The 11,264-nt window shown below is 40.6% G+C and overlaps 1 long non-coding RNA gene across 2 annotated transcripts; it reads right to left on the minus strand.

Annotated features, from left to right (window-relative positions):
- Positions 1-446: 446 nt before the first annotated feature.
- Positions 447-9,242, minus strand: LOC111093963. Of its 2 annotated transcripts, none has more exons than XR_005383502.1 (3): positions 9,101-9,242; positions 4,130-4,299; positions 447-757 (listed from the first exon to the last, which is right to left on the minus strand). It is a non-coding gene; the product is annotated as an uncharacterized LOC111093963 (long non-coding RNA). The 2 variants fall into 2 exon arrangements; XR_005383503.1 differs by having other exon boundaries at positions 9,060-9,242.
- Between the last annotated feature and the right edge of the window lie 2,022 nt (positions 9,243-11,264).

Genomic DNA, 11,264 nt, shown 5'->3' on the forward strand with positions numbered 1-11,264 from the left:
GGTTATATACTAAGATTGTTCAACATCTATTGACATTTTTTGCAGGATAATTCTTTGGCGTGAGGGGCTCTCCTGTACATTGCAGAGTGTTTAGAAGCATCCCTGCCTTCTACCCACCAGATTCTAGTAACAAGCTCCAACAGTGTCTCCAGAGATTGCCCTTGCTAAATATCCCTTGGGGGACAAAACATCTCCCCCAGTTGATAACCACTAAGATATATTTCTCATACATGCTTTTTTTTTTACTTTGGTATTTTTCAGGGATAAAAGATTATAACCAGAAAAAGAAGTGTTATTTTATTTAAGATTAAAAGAAAGTAGCACTCCTAAATAAAATGACTACATACATATACCCCAAAAGTGCATTAATAAAGAACAGACATCCCTTGATTTAAGAGTGACACTGAATTAGTTGTCTGTTGCTATTTAACAAATTACTCTAAAACTGAGCAACTTAAACAACAAACTTTTATGACCTCAGTTTCTGTGACTCAGGAATTCAAGGGGCAGCATAGAGGTGGGTAGTTCAGGTTCTTAGGTCTCCCACCAGTTGGGAGTCAAGATGTTGGTTGGGGCTCCAGCCATCTCAACTTGACTAGCGCCGAAGGATCCTCTACTAAGACACTCACATGGGAGTGAGCAAATTTCCGCTTCTCCCAGGCTATTGGACTGAGCCCTCAGTATTTCATCACTCATGTTAGCTTCTTCACAGGCTGCTCTCTCAACATGGCGGCAGCTTCATCCAGCATGGGGGAATCTGAGAAGGAGACAAAGCACACCAGAGATGCAAGCCACATGCTTTGCATGATTTGATTTTGGAAATGACATCCCATCACTCCTGCCATATGAAGTGAACCAGTATGACCTGCCCACCCTCAGTGGGTGGGCATTACACCAGAGCATCAGTATTAGGAGGCATGGACCACTGGGAGCACTCAGAGACTGCCTACCATAGTCTCAGTCACATAAACAATTAGCTTCCTATGAAATGAGATTGACAGCCCGCCCTTGCTTTGCTGATAACCACTTCCATAGCTTGCGACCCTTTTTCTCAGCTGAATCATGTGCAACTTTGTCAGTGAATCCCCTGAATCAGTTTTGAGTCAAAAGCCCCCCTCTGCTCCCACCAATGTTGTCAGGACTCCACCCTGTCACAACACCCAATAACTCACTAAAATGATTATCAGTGACCTAGCAGTGAAGGAACCTCCTCCTTCCTATTACTGAGGCAGCAGCCAAGCAGATGGTCCTTTCTCTCTATGGAGAGCTGAAAGCTTAGGTGGCCGGGAAACATCCTGCTATTGGTTTCCAATGCAAGCTCTACCTCTTACTGTGCCCTTGAGATTATTTTTCTGACTTGCAAATTTTTTTTTTTTTTTGATAGCATGGGACCAATACTACCTACCTCTCAAGATTATTGTAGAAATGAAATGAAGAAACACATAGAAAGTTCCTAGGGCATAGTAGGATATGTTAAATAAAAGTTTTCTTATATTCATTGATTTCTATTAAGAAGCAGTTGTTAAATGGTGTTGCACAAGCAGCGCTCTGTATTTGTATTAAATTATAGTTAAATACCATTTCTCAGTCCAGCCTGGGTTGTATACAGCAGTGAAATCTGCCTTACTTTGGGAAAATGCTTTGAGTTCCAAGATGTCTGATTTGGAATGAGTTTTGGAATGATGGCTTGTTTAAATTTGAGGACAGAGTGTGATAGATTTGTTTCCTTGTACTTATTAGTGATTTTAACCAGAATTCCTGACAGAACCATTCTTTTAGTCAGATTCCTGGAATAGGAAACAAGAATTCTGGAATCAGGCCTGGTACCAATTGTTGGGCAAAGGGTACCACTTTGGGCAGGTGGCTTGATTTCAACTGGCCTAATTTCCCTGAGTTTACAATGAATGAGGCATATGGATGAGGTAATTTCCAAGGCTACATCTGATAAAATTCTGTGGTATTCATCTTGTTGGAAATAGTAATGTCATGGGGAAAATCATCCAGTAAAGCAGAAAAGATTTTCTAAAATGTGCCCATAACTTTTTCATGTCATTTAGAAAGGACTGCTATTCTCTACACTGAGGTAGGTGTATAAATATGTATTGAGCTAAATGATTTTGCCATTCCTTACAAAGCTTGGTGGAAGCTTGCAGGGGTTCTTTCCTTAGTAGGAACTGGTAATTACTGGGATGCTAGTGACCAACTTATTTTGAAAACAGGTGAGTAAAGGAGAAGAAACAAATGAAACAAACATTTACTCTTTTTTTTCCCGGGTAAATGGTACCATTGGCTATCCAAATAGTGGATGAAGAGAAGTTTTTTTTACAAAGCATTCCAGCTAATAATATAAATAAGGTATGATAGAAATTAAAATATGCCCATTTTGTAGTCCCCACTATTAGTGAATCCAGTCAGTGAGCATCAACACCAGCTAAAATCATATAAAAAGAGAAAACCAGACCCCATGAACCTCCTCACAGAGATCCGCAATACCACTGACAAAGCACTCTTGCCATAAAAATGGAGCCAAATCTGATCAAGTTCATCTAGATTCAATTATCTATATAAAGGACATACAGAACACAACATCACATGTAAATAACATCATGTGGATGCAAGCAGCAACAATCAGTCTCTGGCAAGCTCTACAGGACCAATTGATCTAATTTTTTTGCATATATAAGGGAGGAAAGGATTTGTAGAGAAAACTGCTGATTAAGAGATTTATTAATCAATTATAATGTGTGATTGCATCCAAATTCACACAAACTGTAAAAAATGTTAAGAACATTTGTGATATTTGTGAGACAGAGTTTTGAGTACCGACTAGAGAGCCTCGATGTTATTAAGAAATTACAATATTTAAATGTGATAATGGTATTGTAGTTATGTTAAAGAAGTCCATATCTCCTAGATCTGTTCTGACATATTTATACATGAACTGATAAATTTTCTACAAAATAATGTGGGGATGGGGGATAATGTAAGGGGAACATAGACGCAAAATGGTATAATGTGGAGGTAGGGGAGTCATATATGGGGAGTGCACAGATGGTAGTAAAATGGCCAGGAGTTGAAATAGTTAAGATAGGTGACAGAAACAGGGATGTTCATTACACAATTTTAGGTATATGTTTGGAATCTTTCACGGCAAATAGTTAAAAAGTAAATAAATACCAGCAATTGAAAAGAAAAATAAAACCCTTTACCCTCGAATCCGTTCCATGTTTACAAAAGCCACTGAAGACGGATGTGTTGGCATCCAAATGTACTCAAAACTGGACTTTGTTTTTTTTTTTTTTTTAATTTTTTTTTATTTTATTTATGATAGTCACAGTGAGAGAGAGAGAGATAGATACAGGCAGAGACACAGGCAGAGGGAGAAGCAGGCTCCATGCACCGGGAGCCCGACGTGGGATTGATCCCGGGTCTCTAGGATCGCGCCCTGGGCCAAAGGCAGGCGCTAAACTGCTGCGCCACCCAGGGATCCCAAAACTGGACTTTGTAAAAACTCAACTTTATAGCCAATAGCAAAATACTAACTTTTCCCCTAGCTTTTAAGAGTTAGAAATGGGCTATAAACAGTGATATGTCAGCTCATATGAACTCATGAGAATTTATTAAAATTTTCACTTGTTAAACACACCCATCATTAAAATTAAATTACATAGTCATGATTCAATCATATACCTATACATAATATAATCAACTATGTACATATATTAAAATATAATAAGTATTCAAAAATCATTACTTCTTAATTATTTTACAATATTTTTCCATTTCCATGCTCTTAAGGCTATTTGCATCTACTGTATGTATATATAGTAGCAAAGCTACATATGGTATAGTGCATCTCTTTGCAACTTCATGTTCAGCGATATCACAATGGTTGCTTGCAATTGGCCATGGTGGAGGATTTACAGCATAAAAATTGGCCAGTACTACAAACCAAGGCTTTTATGTTTCCCCTAAGGGCCAGTTGTTAATCATTTACCAGCACACCCTTGACATAAGGAAATCATCCATTTGGTTCTGAATAAAATATGCTTCTAAGACTTAACATTTATTTATTTAAATACTCAAGAAGTAACTATTTCTATCACCACATTGTCCCATTCTCTTATACCTGTGTTATGTGTCTGTTTCCTCTACTCTCTGTGAGCTCCTGAGGGTAGAGAATGCATTCACTCATCAGTCTGTTCCAAGTGCTAGAAGAGTGGCTGATGCATTTGCTGGTTGAATAATGAGATGATGGCTATCTATTTAGCATCTTCAGCGTTATCATCATGCCAAATACTGTGGAGAGGCAGGAGAGGTATAAGCATTTCCTTTCCCCTCAAAGGGTTTTAGGTCTAACTGGGATACCCCACTGGTAGCGTAAACAATGGTGTCAGGGATACAGAGTCATTTACCAATTTATTAAACAGAAACTACAAATTCTAAAAGAGAGCAATGAACAAGCAGTCAGGAAGGGCAATGGTATTCAGTGAAATTATCCTAGATGGACGCTCACCAAGTTCTTGGTTAGGAAAACACCACAGGCCATACCAGATACTATGCTAAATAATTTGTATATATTTCACTTAATAATCTTAATGATACTATGAGATAGAAATATTACTCCCATATCACAGATAAAAAAACTGAGCCTGAGAAAGAGTAAATAATTTTTAGTGAAAGGTAAGGCTTAGATTTTATCTGACTGTCCGTTTTCAAGAATCAGGCTCTTAGGCATTTTGCATAGTGACTTAAAGAGGAAGAGTAGAGGGATCCCTGGGTGGTGCAGCGGTTTGGCGCGGGCCTTTGGCCCAGGGCGCGATCCTGGAGACTCGGGATCGAATCCCACGTCGGGCTCCCGGTGCATGGAGCCTGCTTCTCCCTCTGCCTATGTCTCTGCCTCTCTCTCTCTCTGTGACTATCATAAATAAATAAAAATTAAAAAAAAAAAAAAGAGGAAGAGTAGAATTAGTTCTGGAAAAATTGGTGTGATTTGAAAAGCAGAGAGAAAGAAAGCATGGTTTACATAATAGGTAAAGAGGCCTCATCAAGGCAAGACATAAGGAAGAGCGGGCTATTTATGAGCTAGCTCGCGAGGAGTATGTCTTGGCCGAGCAGCTGATTCATCTTTGGGAAGAGTAGAAATATAAGACTGGCTGGAAGGACCTATTTTCTTGAGTGCTTTGGAAGCCAGGCAAAGAAATTTGGCTCTGAAATAGGGAGTCATCAATGTTTTTAAGCTGGAGAGTATTCTAAATGTTACAGAATTCAAAGATCATTAGCAAATCTACCAGATGGATTGAAAGGGTGAGAAGGGAAGCAGATGTTGTAGTAATAAAGATATGGAGCAACATCAAACCAAAATCGAATAAAAGATGTTTTCTTTGGAGGTTGGGAATTTTTACTAAATTATTGCCCATGACCAAAGATGATAAACCACAAGAAATTCTCCTAATCAAACAACTAATGACCTTTCCCCCCTAGAAATCATAGTACAAATCCAATATCCTACCTTAAAGCAGATTGATTACTACTGTAGCTGTCTCTGGCACTCAAGCAGAATGGAGGTCATCTCTGTGCATTTTGATTGAGGTGGTTTGTTGTGTGGGGCATTCAGCATCTGATGCTCCAGGGCACCCACAGCCAGAAAGAAACCCACCCACCCACTCACAGCATTTGCCAGTGCTGTCCTGGCACATTTCCAAACATCCTGTGGGGCAGGGGACACCCCAATCCCATTGAGTCTGAGTCTGAGTCTGAAAGACTCAGATGAGCAGATCAGCTTTCAAATTTAACTTTTTCTTTTCTTTTCTTTTCTTTCTTTTCTTTTTTTTTTCTTTTTTTAAGGAGTATCTCATCCATTAAGAAGGTTTCATATCAAACCATCTGTCTTTTATTTCCAGGGAAGACTTACACAGGTTTAATTATTCATCACATTGACCTTCCAAGTCTCTGACCAGATGAATTGTTTGAACTCATTTGAAAAGTGTCTTAATGGCAAAAGGAGAATTACATACCAGTTTCATGCATACAATCTAAGCAGAAGAGGTAAAAACTCTGAAAAATCATTCATAGAATGAAATCACAGTTTATTTAGGTTGTGAGAGACTTGAGGTGGAGATCACGTTAGCATACATTCAATAAAGCAGAAGAATAATGGCAAGAAGTACCTCTGGAGGAAAAGACAGATGAATGCAGGATTGAAAAAGACTCGTAGGGTTTCCATAGCCTATTACATCATTCCTCAAGAACCTATGTCATGCCGTTAGTTCGTGAGACTGATTAGATTTCTAAATTCACATTCAGAAGTTTTGTTTTGCAGAAACGAGTGAGTGGAGATGTGTGAATTTCATTGACCTCCTCTAACCCAGCTGCTGGCAGCTCTAGACCTCAGGGAATATCCCCACAGCCCCAACCTATCCCTTTACAGTGGCTGAGTTCCATCGTTAGGACAGTCAAAACATGAGAGGAAAGTCTGTCTTCCTCTCACCAAATTCTTTTCATGAACTGAGTGGGATTACAAGCAATAGATTGGGGATCCCTGGGTGGCGCAGCGGTTTAGCACCTGCCTTTGGCCCAGGGCGCGATCCTAGAGACCCGGAATCGAATCCCACGTTGGGCTCCCGGTGCACGGAGCCTGCTTCTCCCTCTGCCTATGTCTCTGCCTCTCTCTCTCTCTCTCTCTCTCTCTCTGTGACTATCATAAAACAGAACAACAACAACAAAACAAAAAACAAACAAACAAACAAAACCAAGCAATAGATTGGCAGGAGGACAGGAATCAAAGACAGGGAGAAAGAAAATCACATTGAACCAAGGGATTTGAAGAAGCTGGAAGCTCCCCTTAGAGGAAAACGAGACGCTGAAAGCTGTGGCAGGTGAAATGAGCTATGGAAACCCACCTTTTGTGGGACTAAAGGACCAATTCCAGGGAAGTCAGAGAAGATTCTGTGCAGGCTGTGGATGCTGGTAGGATGGACACCATTCTGATATCCCCAGGTCACTCTAATTAGTGCAATATTTAAGTTTTGTTTAGTATTTGAACACATAGATTCAGAACACCAAATGAGAATGCTTAATAATGGTAAGTTTTTCAGTGACCTGGAAATTTCTGGTTGAAATCATCTCCCAACTAGTCTTCCTGCACCACTGCACCCCATTCTGTCTTCAACCCAGCACTTTGTGATGCTTATGAAAGACACGTCAGACATCACTCCTCCCTCACATTCCCCCAGTAGCTTCACGTGCCATGTAGACCAACAGCTAAAGCCCTAGGAGTGAGTGGTCGCTGCTTGGTGGACAGCCCTGCAGCTACCAGGTTTCACCCCTTCCATCCTGCTTCACTCCACACCAACCTTACTGACCTCCTTGCTGATCTTCTCACAAGTCAAGTACACAGTGTTTCAGACCTTGACACAGACCGTTCTCTCGTCCGGTCTCTCTCCCCAGACATCCACCTGGCTCCCTCTCATGCTTCCTTCATATCTTTGCTCAGATGTCACCTTCTTAAACCACTCTTCCTCTCACCCCTTCTTTAAAAGGGCAGCAGAGGGATCCCTGGGTGGCTCAGTGGTTTAGCGCCTGCCTTTGGCCCAGGGCATGATCCTGGAGTCCTGGGATCGAGTCCTGCGTCGAGCTCCCTGCATGGAGCCTGCTTCTCCCTCTGCCTATGTTTCTGCCTCTCGCTCTCTTTCTTTGTCTCTCATGAATAAATAAATAAAAATCTTTTTTAAAAAGGTAATAAAAATAAAAGGGCAGCAGAGCCTTCCTGTGCACTTCTACTCCTCCTGCTCTAAGTTTTCTATTTTCTCCTCAGATCATCCCTACACGATACTAATCTGTTCATTACATTCATTACTTACTGTTAGTCTCTACCTACAAGGAGGAAGGAATTTTTTCTGAAGTGCACGATGGCAGCTGCAAATGTAATGCTTGTTTGTCAAACTAATCAATCTAATCCATCTATCGTTTTCTTTGTATCCAGTGGATGTACTGGTGATGACGTCAAAGGTTATGATGTAGAGACACACAATGGAGTCTAAAGTCTGGGCAGGCTACCTTTAATAACAATGGCATTTTCTAAGAGACAACCTGCTTTTTTGAAGCTGTCAACATCATCAGAAACCACTGCTTCCAGATTCTGCTTGCCCTTCCCTGTTAATAGCTGCTTTCCCTCCCAGCAGCATCTCGACCATGCACTCTCTGTTCTCACGTGATGAGTAGTGCTGACGAAACCCATCCTAACCGGAGTCACATCTGCGGTGCCAAAGTTTTTGTCCCCACCTGAGCACCTGAGTATGCACAGATTTCCGTCTTCTCGTATGCAACCTCTGCTAACACAGAGATTCAAGACTGAGGAGGAGGGAAGAAGCACCCTCCGGGGGAAAGCTTCTGTGACCTAGAACACGTGCCCTGGGGCCTGATTTTGTGGGTAACGGTGTCCATCATTTGGTTAGGGGCTGACTGCTACCTGCTTCCCCACCTTGCCAGGCCTCAGCATCACAATCTTGGCTGCAGCTAATTAGGCTCATTCCTCCAGAAACTTTTCCTTAACTTCTTCAGAGGTTCTGCAGTGTGTATAATAATGACAATATAAAAGAATTATATTGGAGCAACTGAATGTACAAAATACAAAGAACTACTGCTAATTGGATGACATATCCTTAAGCACAAATATAAATATCCAGCCCGAACAACAGAGTGATTCTGGCACTTGCGAGATTGTTCTGTCAAGATGAAAGTCTGCTGAGGGATTGGGTTGATCTTAATCATCGCTGGTGTCTGGATGGCAGGCAGCAGGGGCTGAGTGACTGTGGCTGAATAAATAACTCATTCCTTCCTCGAGGGAAAGCCAGTGGTCTTACCAGCTGAGTCTGAATCTTTGCGGGTTCTTGTACTTGGCTGTGTGTAAATGCAGGTGAGTTATTTGTGCTTCCTATGCCTCAGTTTCCCCACCTGTGAACTATGAATAATACTATTTCCTGTTTCACAAATGTGTGGTGAGGATGAGGTGTGTGAGACCGTGTGAGACCACTCAGGACCAAGTTACTCTCTCTTACCCAGTACTATCTTTAGGTCCCCAGAAACCTCTTCAGTGTACCTTTTGGAAGACAACCAACATTCCGAGGCCATAAAGCAGCCTTTACTTGGTGAAAGATTGCTAATTGGAGGAACATTGATGAATGGTCAGCATGGGAATCCTTGTGAGGGTTTCCTTTTCTGCGAAGCTGGCCCTGGCCCTACTCTTGGCAGCTGGCGTTTCTCTATCTGATCACTAGTTGTGACTCATAAATGGCACCCATGAGTGATGGTGCCATCTACACCTTGGATTGTGATGACCTTGGACTGGGCTGGCTGCTTTCCATCTCATGACCTTGTTCAGGACTTCATTTTGCCTTGACTGTCCTCCCAAACCTCTGTCATCGTGCTCTGCCAACACCGTGCTTCTGTGTTACTTGCCACAGGGTAAACTTCCCCACATCCCAGTCCTCCTGTTTCCTGTTTCCTGGTTCTGCTATCTCTCCACCCAAACTTCTCACCAACGAGTGTTTCATACCATGTTGTGCCAGGGTGGCCTTTCCCATATGATAGGGCAGGTACAGTAACTAGAGTGTGTTCTTAGCTGTCCAGTCTCAAATTACACTCTTCAGGCTTAAAGTAAGCGTTCACTCGGTGGGTATTTAGTGCAAGCTCGTTCTGTTTCTCATTGCCACTTTGGAATTAGCAGTGCCAATTCTGACCTCGTAGAGAAAAAAGTTCTGAGATGGAGTCTTTTTAATGAGAATGTCCCTCACCATTCTGAAGCCATTTACAAGAAACACTGCGCTATCTGATTCTCCTAGGCTGCATACATGGGAGCTGGGCTTATGGAACCTTGGAGAATTCACTTTCAGCAGTTACAGAAGGATAGACCTTACCTTTATCTTACTGTGGCTGGAGAAATGCCCTTAATTTTATCAACTTGCTATAACGATGCACTCATAATCTGTACATTGTCATACGATGTGACTTCAAAGACATCTTGCAATATGATAATAATATTGGTAGACATTTCCTCCACCAGTAAAACTGAACTTGTTAGTGCACAAATGACATGTAAATTGAGGTGCCAAATGTCTTCAGAAGCAACCAAATTATATTAATGACTCAGAATGGTTGGTTTTAATTAGTGAAAAATATTGGGGGACATTATGTCCGGTACTCTATGAACATTATAAATTGAGTATTTATAAAAAATATTTTATTCCTAAGAGAAAAAAATCTTTCAGATAGTTCATTCAGAGACTAGCTGGTGGATAAAGATATATTAAGCACTCGTTCTTGCTTACGTGATATTAAATATATCCAACTATAAAGCAAAGGTGATTGAATAACCAAGAGTAAATTAGCAATTACGTCTCCTCCAATGAATAGCTCTAAAACTACCTCCAACAAAATTGAAAAATTGTCAAATAAAATGTCACAAATGTACAATATTTATTTCAAAATCAATTTGGTTATTAAATATTAATTTTATCTGCTTTTAGGTGTCTATAAGTTTAAGCCAAATATTTTATGAATAATATATGTTCTGTTACCGAAAGCTAATCATTTGCAGTTTGGAATCAGGGCCTCTATTTCCACAACACAGAATGTCCTAAAATCTAATACAGCAACAACAACAAAACCTGATAAATGTACAGTTGGTTGAAGAGTTGTGCAAGAAATTATTGGAATTGTAGGAAGTTTTAACTTGGTTGTTCCCTGAAGATAGATTACAAATAATACAGTTAATTTATCTATTTTGTGAGTTTCCTTGTGTGTAGAGGGAGATTGATTGAGATTGGTGGTCAAAGAGTAAGTCACTGAAGGATAAAATAAGAATGAAAACCACGTATCGAAATGCGGAAAGATTACTATATACAAGCACAATGATGACTGATAGAATTTACACACCCACTCATCATGTGCTGTCACTCTCTGGAGTGCTTTATAGGCGCTGACTCATTTAAGCACAGAAAGAAATGATTTTGCATGAAAAAGGCAGAAGAATGCCTGGGGAAAAGGAAGTGCTTTTAAAAAGAGAGATCAGGATCAGCCTAGCCACAAATAGGGTCTTTGAGAGTGGAAACCACGATGAGCTGTCCTCATGACAATACAGAATATATTCCAAATGCTATTCTTGCACTACTTTTGTTGAGTCACCTGATCATACCTATGTACTCAGATTTTGAGACATGAAAGCAAATCAGGATTTCACAGCTTAAGCAAGACAAGAAGAACTT

Source organism: Canis lupus, chromosome 34, assembly GCF_011100685.1.
Source record: "Canis lupus familiaris isolate Mischka breed German Shepherd chromosome 34, alternate assembly UU_Cfam_GSD_1.0, whole genome shotgun sequence".
Taxonomy (NCBI): Eukaryota; Metazoa; Chordata; class Mammalia; order Carnivora; family Canidae; genus Canis; species Canis lupus.